We start from the raw sequence: 18,894 nt of genomic DNA on the forward strand, positions 1-18,894 counted from the left end.
TTTCACACTTCATCAGGATGTGGAAAGTGTAGGGATACATCAGCCCCTTCTTGTTCCTGTGCTTGGCCACTCTTAGCACCTCAGGTGTGAAGGGGGGCAGGGGAGGTGTGGTGATGTCCATGTGGTTGCTGGTGGGCATCAACAAGAGACAGGGGATTGGCTGGACTGTGCCCATCTGGATCCCTTTGCCTTCCACTAGCTGGCTTCCTGAAGAGGCAGTGGGGGAACCTTCTGCCTTTGCACGACCCTCATTGTTGTCTGACGATGATGATGTAGAAGAGCCAGGGAAGTAGGCAGAATCCTGTGATTGGGGCAGCCACTCTGTGCTGGATTGATGGGGGAGGACCACTCATAGAGCGGTGTGTGCTTCCCCTCGTGAGGAATGTTGCTGAAGTTGTTCTGCTCTGTCAGGTTCTTCCCACTTGTGTCCAGAGTGAGGGCCAGCTAAGTGAGGCTCTATGGGTATAGACCCTGGCCCTGAGCCCCCCAGGGCTTGACTATTTATTTATTTTTATGTGGTATTGATGATATAACCCAGCACCTCGCATGAGCTAGGCAAGCATTTTCCCATTGAGCCACAAACCCAGCCCACATTTAATCTCATTTTAATAAAAGTTTTTTTTTCTTTCTTTCTACCCATCCCTCCTTTTTTATTCACCCTCCAATCTATGTGACTAGAAAGGCCTAGAAAATGACACTGCGTAATGTTAATTCTGGTGTTTGGGGCACTGGTTTTGGCAAGTTTCCCACCCCTTTCCCACATTTGCAGTATTTTTCTGTGTACTTTGAATTCTTTATAAGAGCCTGTACCATTTTCATAAAACAATGCAATCAGTTTCCCAAAATATAGCACTATTTTTGAAAGGTCTGGAGAATGACATGATGAGAAAAGCACCTGGCATAGTGTGGTTGTGTGATTCTGAGAGGACACAAATTTCTTTATGAGGTCACACATGGTGTTCTTACCTAGAATGTCCTTTTATTTGCTCTTTAGCAAATTTCTACTGATCCTTCAATACCTAGTTGAATGAGAAGAATTCATATTCCCAGCCAGTACCTATACCCAGACAACTACACTCCTTCTCTGAAGACTTAGAATCTGAGCAATCACAAAGTGACAGCAGAAAGACTCACAGTGTGCTCATATAGCAGCAGGCTCCAGGAAGGACTATAAAGGGGTTTTAGGCACTGAGATCACCTGTCAAAACCCAGCTCCTGGTTTTTTTGAACTTTGCCATCAGGTTCCCTTGACTTTCCTAGTGTAATCTAGTGCATTTTTAAAGCACCCAGTTCAGTTTCTGCAGCTTGAAACCCAAGTCCTCAACTGCTGCCCTGACTCTACAGAATTGAGTCAGGTTGTCAGAATAAACCATAGTTATACATAAGTCATTATAAAGAGGCTTTTCTTCTGAGACTGAACCTTGAGAAAAATGACAATGATCAAACACCTATGCTCCCTCATTCTGAGATGCCCCAGGCTGGCTGGAGAAGAGATCACATATGACTCTTGTTTGCCAGGTAGCTGTGCCCATCCTGTGATGAAAGGGTAAGAGAAGGTGCTGAAGGCCACAGAGCTAAAGAAAAGCAGAAGGCCACGTCCTTTGCAAATATGCCTTTTTAATTCTTGCTGGGCTCTTTCATATATAGGGCAGGGACCTTGCTAGTTGCTTGCCAGTGTCTCTTCTGCATCCATAATACAAAGACAGTGATGAAAACATGCTCACATTTATGCAAAGTATTATCATTAGCTAAATTTTGTAAATGGAGATACTCAGGTTAGTAGAGTTGTTCATAGTGAACCATTGGAGATGAGGGGTCCAAACGTGACCAGAGCCCAAATGTAATTGTCCCTTAAACTCAGTGGTGTTACAACCATGGAAATCTGTGCAAGATTCCTTTCATTCATTTCAGATGAAGTTTTAAAGGAGCAGTGGAGAGGCCAGATAACACAGGGTAGCTAGTGTAGGAGTGAATTGATGGAAAAGCATAGCTAACAAAGCTAACAAAGAAGAGCACAACCATTTGGTATGCTAGTAGATGTTGGTGGAATTGGGCCAAGCAAGACTTCAAAAGGTTCCAGAGCTAGAGGGGAACAACCTGTAATCCCAGATTGTTAAATAGGTCATCGGAGGATGAGCCACCTGGACAAAATGCAGAGGATCAAGTGGGTGAAGTGGGCATGGCTCTGAAGAACAATACAGGTAAGAGGCCAGATGTTGGGTGGAGCACATGAAAGAAAGTGGAGAGGACCTAGAGGGGCTTAAGTATTCGGCAGACCTAGTGAGGCAAAGTCAGTCTGAGTGAGGGGAGCCCAACCCATAAGAACAGTGGGTGGGAAGGAGACAGGGAAAGCACGTGGGGGGCAGCACCTCATCCAGGACCCCTTATGTGAGCACAACTAGGAAACAAGAGGCACAGTGGTGCAGGAGCAAAGGGCATGGTGGGTGCATCCACAGGAGGCAAAGGGAGTCAGAAGAGGAATCTGGAAATTCTGTCCAGAGTCACTGTGGACCCAGTGGGGAAGAAGTGTCTTTGGGCTCTTAGATAGAAATGTGACCTCAGGGTCTGCTCCACTGGGGGCCTCAGTTTCCCCACTTACACCCTGAAGCAATGGAGGGAGGCTGAAGATGCCATGGCACAGCCTTTCTTTGTTCTCCATCTCCTGGGATGCTGTGCACTTTCTATATTTTCAGGTTGGTTGGGTTCTATGGGGTTTCTGGAAGGGGTCATGGGGATATTGCCTGACACGTTGTTTTTGGGGAACAACAATTTTTCAAACATGTTCACAGAAACTTCTCTTGGTACCTGCTGTGTATATACTGAGACCTGGAAATCCAGAGAGGGTAAGCTTGTAATGCAGCCATCACTTGCTGGGGTCTGTTCTGGATCACACAGTTCACTTCAGTCACTTATTCACAGGCAGGGGTTTTCTAGCACTTGGGCAACAAACAAATAATTGATGGGGGAGGTGGCCTTGACTCTTTCCAGGGGCAACTTTGGGAAACTGTAAAGTAGGACACAAAGTGACATCTGCCTCTCAGGCTGGTGTAAGGCCAAGAACCAACTTCGTGATTCTCTAAAAGGCAATTTGGCATGGATGGGGCAGGGGATCTTTTTTTTTTGACAGTGCTGTCATTTAGTGGTGTTTTTTATCTTTTATACATTTACTTTTTAGTTGTAGGTTGACACACTACATTTATTTTATTTTTATGTGATGGTGAGGCTCGAACCCAGTGCTTCATGCATAATAGGTGAACACTCTACATCTAGGCATAATCACAATCCTCAATTAGTTTTATATATGGAAACATAACCTTTTGCATTTTAAAATAAAACTATTAATACAAGGTTCTGTTTTGAGCTAAGAGGACACAGGCATGAACAAAACAGCAAGGAAACTCTACTCCCATTATTGTGGGGGCTACCATTCTCCTGGACTGACCCAAGAATTCAGGCACTAAAGAGACATGGAGTACTAACCCCTTTTAGGCATCTGATCTAAAGTTAACATCCATGCATGTTTTACCTTCTCAACCATTCTAAAACACACCCATCACTATGTCATTTACCTGCCCCAATCCTTTTCTACTTGTAAAATAAATGCCTAATTAAGAAGCCCTCTTTCTTGGTTCTCCAGTTGCCTCTCCCTAACCCTTATTGAGGTTTCAAGAATTTCAGTCTCATCCCTGCTTTTACTTATGGCTCTGCTTAATGTTGCTACTTTCCCTTTGTTAGAAGTGCTAACTCCTGATTGGTCACTAGATGGTGCCAGAACTGTACTTTTGACTTTTTTCTAGTGTCCGCCAGAGTATCTACCTACCTATTGGCTGGCTTGGATAGGAAACATTTTAGAAAGCCCTTCAGTACTTGTTTTACAAGCAGCTTTTTGATTTTTTTCATACAAATCGTCATTAATTGTATGTGTGAAATTAATCATTCCCCTAAGGAAGGGAGTATTACACTCACTACCCAGTGTATATATGTATGTTTGTATGTGTGTTTGGTGTTTGTGTGTGTGTATATGTGTGTGTGTGTGTGTGTGTGTGTGTGTGTGTGCGCGCACACACACACACATATCTATATCTATATCTATATCTATATTTTTTTTTCCAAAATTTTATTCAGATGTGGGCCTCTTCCTACACCTGTTATGCCTAGGATATTTCAGGACTCCTTACTAATATTGCTGATATTTCTTTCTCTTTTCTATGTTGTAATTATTATAAGCCAACAAATATAATAAATATATCTCAGAGATTCCAAGTGTTATCTCACTTGTAGTTGTCCATTGGGTATCTGTAGCCCTAAGTGAATAATCAGAAGTTTTTGGCAAAAGCAGCTTTAAAGTCCCTTGATATGAGGAGTATTTGTGGTCATTTAGAATAACTTGCACCCATGGGTATGATTATCAAGATAATATGTATGATGTAACATGATTGCATGACTTGGTAATAGTAATAAAAATAGTTTAACCTGATTTATTTATATATAATTATATATTTTATAGATATTTAATATACATATAATTGTATTCTTATATATTCATAATTTTGAATATATGTATCTCTCTTTCTCTCTCACATACATATATTTTTATATTTTCTTTAAGGTAAGCAGGGTTTGGGGATGGGTTGGGTGAGGGTAATGGTGAAAAGATCAAGGAAAATTGCTGAATTTTTTATTTGAGCACTCTAGGGTAGTTGCTGGTACCCAATCCTGTATGGGGTAGAAAGACTACATGAGGCAGGGAACAGAGTGCTAGTCTTGAGGAAGGCTTTGCGTTGATGTTTGTGATTTCTCCTAGATATCCACATGAACATGTCTGAAGGTTACAGGAGACAACTGGGAAGAAAATGGATATTTGAGAGACAGAGGAATTCAGAAAATACTGCCAAGGGACTGAGCACGACCCTGAGTATGGGTAAATATATAGAAGAACAGGGAGCATTTCTCTGAGCTGGGGCTTAGAGAAACCTATATTTAACAATGTAGAAGAAAAAAACCTATGAAGGATACAGAGAGTGAGGGCATCCAGTTAAGGAGATAAAAATCCAAGGAAATGTAATGACATGAATTTCTGGAAGAGATAATTTAAAAAAGAAAGGCAGAACCTCTTGTTCTGAAAACCACTAAAAAGTGAACTTCAGGGTGGCAAAGGAGATTTGGTGTCATACTGATTTCTGATGATCTCAATGAAACCCCTATTCTTAGGTGGTGGGAACTGAAGCCAATCGGATGATTTATGGGAAAATTTAGGTCAGCATTGTGAAGGCACTAGCTGGAGATTGATTTTCTAATTGTGTACAATGAGATAAAGGGAGAATTAGCCAGGTGTTAACATTTATGGTCTCTGAGATGTGGGGAGAGTTCATTCCTGCAAATACTTGTCTGTGACTGCAGAAATATTTTTTCTATTAACATGTTTGCCACCTACACCCTAGAGTTGATTTTTTAAAAGTAATATGGCAGCCCAATAGTAATTTCTGAAGAGTAGGAAGGGTGCTGGGGAAAGGCAAGGGATGAAAGTAGAAGATAGATAATTAGATATGATCACTGTGTAACCATGCATTTGGAAATATTATGCTCAATTCCGTTAACATATGCATTAAATATTTGTTAATTAAAAACAAATTAAAATTAATTATTCTATTTGCTCACTGAAAGGTAGGCACTCAACACTGAGGGAGAGATTATCCTTATGATTTGTTTTCTGCTTGTGAAAATGGTCATTGTCAGTCACCTGTAAAGAGAACTAATTAAATAATTTTGGATGGAATAGTATGGATTTGAAATGCCTTGTTATCCCAGCATGATGAGGTTACCTGATGGTCACTGAAATATTTGAAGTGCTACAGTACATCCATTGTCAAGGTAGTTTATTCCAGGTTTATCTTTGGGAATATAATACTTTTACCTTATTCATTCACTATTTGTTGCAATCAAGTCATTCAATCTGCCCACCCATAAAATTGCAAGGATACTAAACTCCACATGAAGGAGGGGATGCTATTTTCCTGCATTGTTTTGAATCCTTCAATATGAAAGAGTTGTTTGTTCCCATTACTTATTGTCAATAAATTCAATCATTTTTTTCTTAGTTAATATATACTTATTTGTTGCTTTTACTTATATTTTACCATTAAAGGTTTTTATATTATTGCTCATATTTTTCCAGCTTTCATTCTTTCAGGATATTTTACCTTAGTTCTTATGTCATTTGTCAGGAATCCACATGTGAGACACCTTGGGAGACTCTCCTCTTACTCTTCCTTCTCTTCCTCCTACTATGTTCAGGCTCTTTTATTATTATTATTTATTTATCTTACCAGATCCTAGAATCAGCACTTTCTCCAGGGAAATATACACATTTTTACAGGTATTTTTAGGGAAATTTGTGTAATTTGTCAGGCCCAGTGCAAGATAAAAATTTGGAGTCCGTGTCTAAAAGCAAGTGACCTGGGCCATTGATATCATGCCACAGAAATATATATTTTTTTTCTTCTGTGATCTCTTCACATGTCATGGTATATTTTGTCATCTTTTAATTGTCCTTCTTATTACAGCATTTAAAATTATTAGCAAGACTTCTAATATTTATCTTTAAAAATGCTATATCAATTTTAAATTCAAACTTAGAAACAAGTCATATTGTAGAGGTTGAATATCCATCTTGTGTTCATAAATGCCAAAGCAGTGAATATGTTACACAGAACAAGTGTAATTGTTTTTACTACACCTTGATAACTGTGAAGGTTTCTCCACCTGGTTTGTTAATGAGTTTGAAAGAACTAGAAGAAAAGTGACTGTGGGTCACCCTGGTTTCCCTTTCCCTTTACATCCTCAGCTGGAGAGGTGGGCTAACAAAGAGAAGTACCTTGAGTGAACAAGCTGTCTTCTTTCTGTATTTGAATCTAATTCTGGTGGACATTACTGTGTGGCCTTCCTGGGTTTCATTACCCTCCCTTTTTTTACTTACTTGTGGATAGGACATGGTCACATTGTACCCAACTTTCTCTTAGCTCCCATTTTTCCTTGGCCCACTGGACTTCTGTGATTATGGGAATGAAAACTCAGTGTGCATGAGGTGGCCAAATGCAGTATACCTGCTGGTTACATTTATGTGCTGTGTTCATACCTGTAGTCCATTGCCTTCTTGGAATTTACTTAAGAAAAATAAGTAGTAAGATAATATCAAAATTTATGATAGATGTAGCAGAATATTCAATCAAGGACAGGTCCAATTTGAGCAGGAATCCTGACGGTGTAGGAAGAGCATCATGGGGCTAGTCCCCCTTTCCCTGCCTTCTGCCTCCTCCTTTCTCTCCATCATCCTTCCCGGCCTTCATCCCATTCTTCCTTCCTTCCTACCTTGCACAATAGTAAGAACACTAAGTAGGATATATGTACTCAGAAAACATTTAAGTGAACATTATACTATTGTAAAGTGTAAGTACAGAATTATTCTGCAAATATCTAGAAGTTGTTTATCTTATGCAATTGAAATTTTATATCCATTGAAGATCAGCACTCCAATTTACCCTAACCACGTTTCTTTGAAAACAACATGCTACTCTCTGTTTACATTTTTTTGCCACTAGGGATTGAATCCACAGCACTTAACAACTGAGCTACATCCACAGAATTTAATTAATTTATTTATTTTAAATTTAGAGACAGGGTTTGACTCAGTTTATTTTGGCCTGGATAATTTGATGAGGCTAGTTTTTAACTTGTGATCCTCCCACCTCAGCTTCTGAAACCACTGGTATTAAAGTATGTCCCACTGTGCCCAGCTTGCTTACTGGTTTTTCCTCAAGTTTTTAATTTTAATAGAGTCATAGCAATTTTCTTGTGTGTTTTAGGCTTTATACTCTTCTCAGGTGATGTGTAAGTAATTTCTCTCATTCCAACAGTTGAGTCTTTTTTCTATTCATGCTTTACTGTGCTGTGCAGAAGCTTTTGGCTTAATGAAATTCTACTTGTCTTTTTATGGTTCTGTCCCCTGTCCTTTTACTGTCATAGCCAAAGGACCATTTTCTAAAGCAGTTTTGTAAAGTTTTTCTTCTGTGATTTGTTTTTATTGCTCACAAACTTATGCTCTTCTTTCTTTTTTAATTTTAGATTGAAAAAATAGCGACTTCATCTGCTTGTGTGGTGTAGCATGATATTTTAATACACGTAACACTGTGTAGTGATCAAATCAGAGAAAGATCATATCTGTCACCTTAGTAGGATGGGAAGAGATTGGTAAGTGGGACCTCAGTATTTTCTTTCTTCCCTATGTAAATATTGAGTGTCCTCAGCATCATCTGTAAAAAGACTATCCTTTTGATGTGATACAGCAATCGGTATAAGGGGTAAAAATGGGAGTTCATAACCCACTTGAATCAAACTGTGAAATATGATATATTAAGAACTATGTAATGTTTTGAACGACCAACAATAAAAAAAATAAAATAAAAAATAAAAAAAGACTATCCTTTATCCATTATGTATTATTGGACCCCTTCTCAAAGATGAGTGTGCAGTGAGTGTCTGGGCTTATCCTTGTTTTCTTTTCTGTGCATTGTTTTTTTATATTTTCTTCTATTTCAGTACAACAGTGTTTTAGCTCTTATAGTTTGTAATTTATTTTATTCTATCTTTTTTTGCATTTGTTACAGTTAGTATAGAATTGCACCAGTTATGTAATTGTATAAGCATGCAAGGTAATGATATCTAATCCATTTCATAATCCTTCAAAATCTCATTTCTCTTTGCCTCCCTTTACTTCCCGCTTTCTAATCCAAAGTGCATTTTTTCTTCCCTAGTGCCTTCCATTATGAATTAGCATCTGCACATTAGATAAAATATTAAGCCTTTGGAAGTTTGCTATTGGTTTATTTAGCTTAGCCTGGTATTCTCAAATTCCATCCATATGCCAGCAAGTGCATAATTTTATTATTTTTGGGGTTCAGTAATATTTCATACACACACAAATATATATATATATATATATATATATATATATATATATATATATATATTCACATTTTATTTATCCATTCATCTGTTGAAGGGTACCTAGGTTGTTTCCATAGTTTAGCTATTGTGAATTGACCTACTCTACATTGATGTGGCCACCAGCAATGTATGAGTGTACCTTTTGTCCCCCATCCTAATGAAAAAAGTTATTGCTGGGGCTGTGGATGTGGCTCAAGCAGTAGCATGCTCACCTGGCATGCGTGCGGCCCGGGTTCAATTCTCAGCACCACATACAAACAAAGATGTTGTATCCACCGATAACTAAAAAAAAAAAAAAAAGATAGATAGATTTTAAAATTCTCTCTCTCTCTTTCTCTCTTTCTCCCTCTCTCACTCTCTCTTTTAAAAAAATTATTGCTTGTATTCTTGATAATTGCCACTATGACTGCAGTGCAATGAAATATTGAAATAGCATTGATTTTCATTTCTATAATTGCTAAAGATGATGGCCTGTTTTATGTGTTTGTTGATCAATTATATTTCTTCTACTGTGAAGTGTCTGTTCAGTTTCTTAGTCCATTTATTGATGGGTTATGTCTCTTTTTTGGCATTGTTTGTTGAGTTCTTTATATATCTTGGAGATTACTGCTCTATTTGATGTGTGGTGGTACAGATTTTTTTTTCCCATTCTGTAGGCTTTCTCTTCATGTTATAGATTGTTTCCTTTGTGAAGAATAAGCTTCTTTCTTTGAATCCATCCCATTTATTGATTACTAATTTTACTGTTTGTATTTTAGGAATCTTATTCAAGAAGTCAGGTCCTAAGCTAACATGATGAGAATGTGGACCTTCTTTCTTTCTGTTAGTCATAGGGTTTCCATTCTCATGTCTAAGTCTTTGATCTACTTTGAGTTGATTTTTGAGCACAGTGAGAGATAGAGTTTTAATTTCATCTTTCTACATATGGATTTCCAGTTTTACCAGCACCAATTGTTGAAGAGGCTACCTTTTCTCCAATTTATGTTTTTGGCATCTTTTTCTAGTATGATATTTGTCTACATGTCTGTTGGTACCTTTTAAATTTTTTTAACTATTTCTCTGTAGTACAGTTTAAGGTCTAGTATTGTGAGGCCTACTGAGTCACTCATTTTGTTGAGAATTGCTTTGGCTATTGTGGCTCTCCTATCTTTTTTCAAATTAAGTTAATGCTTGCTTTTTCTAGTTTTATGAAGAATGTCATTGGAAGTTTAAAAGGAATTGCATTGAATCTGTATAACTACTTTGTTAGTATGGCTGTTTTGACTATGATCATTCTGCCTATCTAAGCGCCTGGAACATCTTTACATCTTCTAAGACTTTCAAACTGTATTTTTAGTGTTCTGTAGTTTTCATTGTAGAGGTATTTTAACTATTTTTTAGATTGACTCCCAAGTATTTTGTTTTATTCTCTTTTTTTTTGAGGCCATTGTTAATGGGGTGGTTTTCCTAAATTTTTTTTAAAGTGGATTCATTTTTAAAGTATAGAAATGCATTTGGTTTATGGGTGTTTGTTTTGATGAATTTATTTATTAGTCAAGAAAGTTTTCAGGTGAAATTTTTTGGATTTTCTAAATATAGAAGCAGGTCATTAGCAAATAGTGATAGTTTGAGTTCCTCTTTTCCAACTCATTTAACTTTCATTCTTTCTTCTAATTGTTTTGGATAGAGTTTCAAGGATGTTGTTGAATAGAAGTGGCAAAAAAGTGACAAAAAAGGGTATCCTTTTTTTTTAATTATAGAGGGAATACTTCAAATTTTTCTCCCTTCAGAACAATGTTTCTGAGGAGCCGCTGCAAGAGGGCCAGGCACAGCAGCCCAGCCACTCCCCTGCCTCCTACCGGTGCTTTGAGGTGGGGGGGAGCCAGAGGATAGAAACACCCCTCTAAGGCGATGAGGCCCTGAGCCTGGATAGTAGCACCAGTGGCAATGGCAGCAACTTAGCGTCCCAGGGCTGCTTGTTCCCTGGGGCACCCCAGAAGGACACGCTGACACTGAGCCTGAGCAAGCAGGTGTTGCAGCTCCAGACACCGGCTGGGCTACCTCCCCCTCCCTGGGCGAGATGGGCGCCCCCAGTGCAGTGTCCCCCGGCCTTTGCCCTCCTCACTCGACCTGGAGCTGCTCAAGCTCGCCTCTCCTGAGCTGGAGCGCCTCATAATCCAGTCCAAAGGGCTGGACACCACCACAGGCAAGCACGCAGTTCCTCTACCCCAAGGTGGCAGACAGGGAAGAGCAAGAGTTCACAGAGCGCTTTGTGAAAGCCCTGGAAGATTTGCACAAACAGAACCAGCTTGCTGCCGGTAGGGCAGCCTCTGCTGCTGCACAGAAGGAAGACCCTCTGGCACGGCTTCCACGCTTAGCCCCCCATTCACCCCACTTCGGGGAGATGGCTACAAGGAGGCAACGCTCTAAGCTAACCTGAGCAGTTAGCTGATGGCTCGCAGGGGTGCTGGGTGCTGCCACTGTGGCCTTCACCGCTGATCCCTTTCCCTTCCCACTGCATCTGCCCGGTAGCACTGGGGCCGCTGCGCCTGGCAGCGCTCAAGGACTAGCCACAGATGGTGGCCGACGCACCAAGCTTCCGCAAGAGCCCGCAGCTGTGGCCCATCGAGGTGGACACGCAGGAGCAAGATCGCAAGAGGCTGGCCAAATGCATGGCAGCTTCCAAGTGACACAAACGCAAGCTGGAGCGCATCTCCCACTTGGAGGAGAAACTGAAGATGCTCAAGAGCCAGATCAGGAGCCTGCTGAGCGAGCAAGTGGTGCAGCTCAAGCAGAAAGTTATTATCCACGTCAACAGCAGCTGCCAGCTGCTGCCCCAGCACCAGGTGACCACATACTGAGCCCCAGCTAGGGCGTAGCCTCCCTGCTTGAGTAGCTGGCTCACGAGGGGTGGTGCATGGGTGCCTTGGATCTGGAGAACTGTGCGGTCCTGGCGACACCCTCCCCAAGGGTGTCCAGGACTTGGAGAGGGCGCGGTCCCCAGGTATATCCCTGAGGGCAGCTCTGGACTTCAATAAGCTGGATCCCCTGCTCCCTGGGCGCATGACACCACCCCTTTCCTGGAGCTGCCTCTCTGTGTGGCCCTGTGTTGCAGAAACCGAGAGCTCCAGCTGTCCCTTTGTACACACCACTATGGAAGGGGCTCTGTGGGGCGCATCCACCAGCCTGCCTTTTCTTTTACTTTATTATTATTATTATTTTTTGCCATTGGAAGAAAGAAGAACAAAGTGTTGATTCTGCCCTATTTATGTTTCTACTCTGGAACAAATGGTTTTGTGTGCATGTGTGTTTCCTTGTTTTTTTGTTTGTTTTTGTTTTTGTTTTTGTTTTTTTAAGAAATGGGAGGAAGAAAAAAAATACTATGACTTTTCCTAGCTCTGGCTACCCTCTTCTGTCCTTCTGACCACCACTCCCTCTTTGTTCTTTTGTTTTTGTCTTTCTTTTCATTTTGCTAGGAGTCCACATTCCTGTTTGTAATCCTTTGTTTGCCCAGTTTTCTGTTTGCACAGTCTCCTTACGCCAAAAAAAACATATAATAAATAAATAAATAAATAACAATACAAAGAAAAGAAAAAAAATAATGTTTCCCTGTGTTTACCATTGACAGCTTTTATAGTTTATGATATATTTCTACTATACATAGTTTTCTAGTATTTTGATCATGTATGTAGTCAAATGCTTTTTCTGCTATTATTTAGATAATTTCCTGATTCCTGTCTTTACATCTATTTACTTAAAAAAATATGTTTATTGATTTTCATGTTTTGAACCAACACTGCATCCCTGGGACAAACCCCACTGATCAAATTGCACTATCTTTTTAATATGATTTTGTATGATGTTTGTCATAATTTTACTGAGAATTATTACATCTCTGTTCATCAGGAATACTGGCCTGAAATATTCTTTCCTCGATGTGTCTGTCTGGTTTTTGCATTCGGTTGATATTAGTTTCATAGAATGAGGTTAGAAAGGTTTTGCTATTTTCTATTTTATAAAATAATTTTAGAAGAATTGGTGTTCATTCTTTTTTCAACTTCTTGTAGAACTGGGCTGAGAATTTCTCTGGTACTGGGTTTTTCTTACTTGTTAGGCTTATGATAAATCCTGGCTTGGGAGAATTAATGTAGTACATTCAAGACTTCATACTTTAGAGTAGAAATGACTACCCTAACATTAGCCTGCTTTGACTAATGTTAGTCCTCAAATAACAATATTTTTAAAACATTTTTTTGCTTTCCCCAGGAGAGGACTGACACCTTCAAGACTCCTTTTTTTAAAATGTGTGTGTGTGTGTGTGTGTGTCCAGAGTTTCGTGGTCACTTGGTAAAATTGCATTAAATAACACAGCCATGACTCCATTTGGGGTACTTTATTCAAGATTTTTAGCTCACATCTTAATTTTTTTGATCTATAAAACACTTAAAGTAGCTATAATTTCTGTCAGAGTCTCTATATGGAAGTATGGAATGATGAGATAAAATATTTTAACACTCTAACTCTCCAATATTATCAAATTTATTTCTAATGGAATTTTATGTTATTCGTACTCTTGACATAATGCTCCTTAAATAAATGTAAAAACCTTGAAATAAATAAAACACAAGAGGATCAGTCAAAGGAAATGACATACCCTATGGAAGAAGGATGAAGATTATGAAATACTTCTGAATTAATAGGTAAGTTCCATGAAAAGTGGAATCAACATGTTTCATGTGTGTGTATCAGGATAATTACTACACTAAGATACTTAGGTGTTTGTAAAGCAGGAGAATATAAGATACTATTACATTGTTAAGAAATAGGGAAATAAGAGGAACATTATCATAAATATCATGCTGAATTTAGCAGGAAACCCAAATGTGAAGCCTAGAGATGTTTTGTAGAAAGCAACAAAGGTAAGCAAATATCATCACTTCCCTTGCTGGTGAGGACAGAGTAGAAAGAAATAGTTTACAAACATATTTTTAAAAAATTCAATAAAATGCTTCATTTCAAGGGAAATGAATGAACCAGGCTGGGTAGAAGGAACTGTCAAGTTCAACTTGTTAAACTGCCTTTGACACATCTATGGCCAAGATGGAAAAAAATGACTATTTCCCATGAATAAACTCAGTAATAACAGAGAGTCTTCTCAGGCTACACTTTGAATAATGCTGCAATGTTCATTAACTCTGGTGCCTCTCACAGAATAGTTGTTACCACTGTTTACCTGGAGTATTTTCTTCCCCAATGCTGCAGTATAACACTAGAGAAGCCCACTGAGGCAAGTGTAGAGTGAAAAGAAAAGCTTTATTAAAGGACCGCAGAAAAGACTTCTCCCAAGAGAAAGAAGGGGACCCAAAAGACGGAATCCGTAGAAGGACGAGGTCTTCCCTTTTTTATTGCTAAAGTCTTCTTTCAGTTTTCCCACACTCATGTCTTTTGTTTCCCAGGTGGAAAGGCCCAAAAGGTGGGCTGGAGGAGTAACCTGGGCAGAAAGGGCCTGGGGCAGCTTTGGGATTAGCACTTCCCTGTTTGCTGGGAGCTGTTTCATTAACATTTATTTAGGATGGTCTCCAGGCTTAGAGGACATTAACATTTCAATTTCCCCAAGGGCTGCTCTGGTTTCCTGAACTCCATTCTCTACTATGGCCTCCATTTTATTTATCTTACTGGATATGAGACCGGATTTACCTAACTGTACTGAGGACCTATCTTTAAATCTGGCTTCATAGTCACTCAGTGCCTGAAAGACTCATGGGTTAAAAGAAGTAGGTACCCAGGGCTTTGAATCTTCTTTAAAAAAATTTCCTTTTTTTCCAAGTTTGACCATTCTGACATCAATATGTGAATTCAGATATTTAGGGCAAAGCTGTACTCTGATGATCCAATTACTTTTCTCCTTTAAAATTACAAAAAATTCTATAGAAAATGCTTACATTTCCTGAACACCCAAAGTCCATTTTCATTGATTGAGTGAATTCAAATTGCCTTTGGAAAACATTTTTCCTTTAAAGTTTTCAGTGAATAAAATTATCCTTTGATATTTGGGTGAAAAATCAGTGAAAATACCTTTGAAAGTTTAAATATTTTTCAGGAAGAGATAAAGTAACTTTCTCTAAATTATTATAAACTTCTTTTATTATAGAAAAGTCAGTAATGCGATAAAGATAATTTGGTTTTTTATTGATGTTGTCTTTTTTTTCTGGTTATCTTCCTAGCAAAACAATGTAGGGCCTCTCACTAGACCCCAGATATGTATAGCTTGTTGTATAAGAAAATAAATAAACAAATAAATAATACAAACTGCTGTTTTATGTGAGTGTTTATACTCTTAAAATATATTTTTCAGGATTTTCAATTGAAAACAATTCAGTGTAATGACACCCAATATAAATGGATATGCCTCCCATAGAGCTTTATTTTCCAAATTACTAGTTTCTGAGAAGTAAATATGAAGAGTGAACTGAGACATCTTCTCTTAGACAGAAATCATGGAAGAAATGGAGAGTGAGAGATAAGAAGAAAATAACCAATGAAATGAAGAAGGAAGAAAGTAGAGAAGAGAGAAAAGAAGGAACAAATTTTACTAATGATTTTTCTCATTTGGGAATGAAGACAGTTTAAAGCACCTTCTTCCTGAGGGAGCCAGTTTTTCTTCCAATTATCCCTTCCCATTGTAGTCCATCTTCTCATTCTCTCACCCTCATCATACTGAATATTTAGCAGATATACATTGTCATTATGAACCAATCTGTGCTTGAAGATAATTTCTTCAGCTATTGTACAGTCCAGCTTAGTATGAGCAGGTAGTTTAAGAACTGTGAAAAAAATGAACTGTAGATGCCAATCGTGGAGGATTTTCTCTTTCCCATTCTAGGAACCAAAACGAGAAACTCTTTTCTGTTAATTTTGGCTGAGAAGTGTAAAAGAAGGTCCTGACTTGCCCTGTTCATGTCCAAATCTACTAAATATTATGAGCATAAGGGAACTTGACCTGGACAGAAATGACTCACAGATCCTGTTATCTGTTTCTGGTAGGTTAGTGTTGGTAACTACCACAGCTCAGAAATGCAAGATCTACATGGGAAGGGTTAGTTATTACAAAAGAAGAAGAATATAGAGCTCTAAATATCACCAAATGCCTACTATTTATCTGATTAATAGGACTGTGTTTCTCAGTAATATCACCCACAATTTATCTGACCCTTAATGTCTATCAGCATGCCTCTTTACCTGGACTATCTTCATTTATTTCAACCAGATATTTGTTGAGTAAGTAAAAGAAAGTACTCTCATTTTATAGATAGCATATTGGAGGTGAGATGGACTTAAACAAAATCTCAAAAAATTTTCTCATAAATATAAGTGTAGTAAAATAAGTTTAGAAAATCTTTTCTTTAGTATTCAAGAATTACTAACTATGGAGCAGAGTGATAAATAATCATTTTTTTTATTGATGTATAAGCATCTTTTGAATGTAAGGTACTAATTTATTCACTAAGGTCTTATGTTCACTGTTCTCTAAAAAGACAATGAAAATTGTAAAAATAGAAAAGAAAGAAAGAAGAAAAACAAGGCTTTTAAAAATTATTTATTCTCAGTGCAAATTTTATTGTTGAGGGCCAGACCTAGGGCAGGCCATGTTTGAGGCTAAAAAGATTACCAAGCCTTCTGTGATTCTTTTAATGAACAGACTTTATTTTAAAGAGAGTTGTTGATTTACAAGAAAATGAAGCATATAGAACCATGTTCCTATATGCCTTCCCTTATTCAAATTTTTCACTATTTTTTGCTTGGTATATTACTGAGAAATATTTGATGTAAGCACAAAATCAAAATATTTTGTCAATAGTGATGGTATTAAATAATTATTAATGGTAATACATAGTTTAATTATTCATTAAAACACTAATTTTACAGTTTTTTAAGCATTGACAAAGAATATTGTCAATTTTCACCATGATATTGTCTTATAGATTAGATTCACCATGACAGAAATCCCTGTTCTTCCCCTCTTTAGCATCTTCTACTCCCCGTGATTTCTTGGCAATGTTAAACATTTTTAATTTTTTGACTTTTCCAGCATGTCACAAATTTGGAATCACAAAAAATGTGCATTTCAGACAATATATTCTTTTCCAACAATATTTATCTATGATGCCTCCATGTGTTTTCATGTTTAATAGCAAATTTTATTTTTAAAAAATTTTTGAGGGCTGGGGATGTGGCTCAAGCGGTAGCGCGCTCGCCTGGCATGCGTGCGGCCCGGGTTCGATACTCAGCACCACATACCAACAAAGATGTTGTGTCCGCCGAGAACTAAAAAATAAATATTAAAAAAATTCTCTCTCTCTCTCTCTCTCTCTCTCTCTCTCTCTCTCTCTCTCTCCCCCCCACTCTCTCTTTAAAAAAAAATTGAATGACCCTCCAGTGTATGGATGTTTCATAGTATTTACATTAATAAGAGGTAAATAGCTACTGAAGTCTCTCTTAGCTGCTTCTTGCTCTTAGCAATCATGAATGAAGAATCTGTGCACATTTGTATGTGGGTTTTGTGTGGACGTAGCTTTCAATTTCATTGAATTAACCTGAGAAGTACAATTAGTGGGCCATACTAAGTCTATATTTAATTTTTAAGAAGCTACCAAACTGTCTTTCAGAGTGGCTGTTCAATTTTGTTATTCCTACAGCAATTTATAAGAGTTCTTCTTGTGCCCCATCTTTGCCAGCTCTTGATATTGTCAGGTTTAAAATTCTGTAAATTTTTATAGGTGTGTTTAATTTGTAATTTCTTGATAACATATAATGTTTAGCATCTTTCTTCTATGCTTTCCAAATATATACTTTGTTTTTCTGAGGAATATATGTATTTCTTTCATTTAAATTTAAAACAATTGTATTAGGGTAATACTGAAATACAATAAACTATATATATATATATATATATATATATATATATATATATATATATATATATCATTCATACTTTTTCATGTTTGGACATATATATTTATCAGTGTAACAGTGACCACAATCAAGCTTTAAACATTAATAGTTTATGAGGATGGGTTTGTTGCCCTGTTGTAATTTATACCTCTTGCTTCCTCCTCCTACAGGTGGAGTTGGGGGGGGGAGACTGACTTTTAATTTTGATACATGATTCAGTAAATTGGAAATGACACAAATTAATTGTCAGAGACTTAGTCTGCAGTGATGGTGACCTCAAACTTAGTGTACTCATCTGTAAGATCAGAAGCCTTCCAATCAGGATTCAAGATACTGGAAAGATATGGACAAAGTAAATAATGAATCAAGAGTACTGCCTGACACAGAGAAGGCTCTTGAATTCTGGTATCTAGTGTTACCATCCACGCTTTATCTTGGTGATACATAGTACATGTGGGAGACTACAACTCCATAGTTTCTTTTTTAAATTTTAATTTATTTGTTCCTTTTAGATATGCATGATGTAGAATATATTTTGGGATATTATACATACAAGGAGTATAACTCATTGTATTTAGGATTCTATTTTTGTGGCTCTACATGATGCAGTTACTCTTGTAATGTGTTCAATACAAAGATAAGAAAGTTATGTTCAATTCCATAGTTCATTTCTGTCATCTCTAGCTGTAATTCTATAGACTTAAGTGTTTTCAAGACTTTTTCCTTATTGGTGTTATTGAGTTGAATTCTCATAAAAGTGCCCATCAAAAATAAATTATGTAGTGTCATTTAAAATGTTGTGGTATAATTACAAGAATTACCTTGTTTTAGACATTTTAATTACTGAAAATAAGCCATGTAATTTGTTAAGCAACCACTCACTTAAATGGCTTCCAAGCCCCTGGCAACTTACTCTCTCCTTTCTAACTCCATGAATTCCAATTTTTGGATATTTGTTAT

General features: G+C 37.7%; 1 pseudogene across 1 annotated transcript; it reads left to right on the top strand.

Moving 5' to 3' along the window:
• Positions 1-119: 119 nt before the first annotated feature.
• LOC308659065 (transcription factor JunD-like) lies at positions 120-11,843 on the top strand (annotated as a pseudogene). The gene is made up of 5 exons: positions 120-289; positions 2,122-2,201; positions 4,805-4,921; positions 6,753-6,852; positions 11,028-11,843. The product of its transcript is annotated as a transcription factor JunD-like (transcript).
• The last annotated feature ends 7,051 nt before the right edge of the window (positions 11,844-18,894 follow it).

This window comes from Spermophilus citellus (assembly GCF_964194105.1).
Source record: "Spermophilus citellus genome assembly, chromosome: 10".
Taxonomy (NCBI): domain Eukaryota; kingdom Metazoa; phylum Chordata; class Mammalia; order Rodentia; family Sciuridae; genus Spermophilus; species Spermophilus citellus.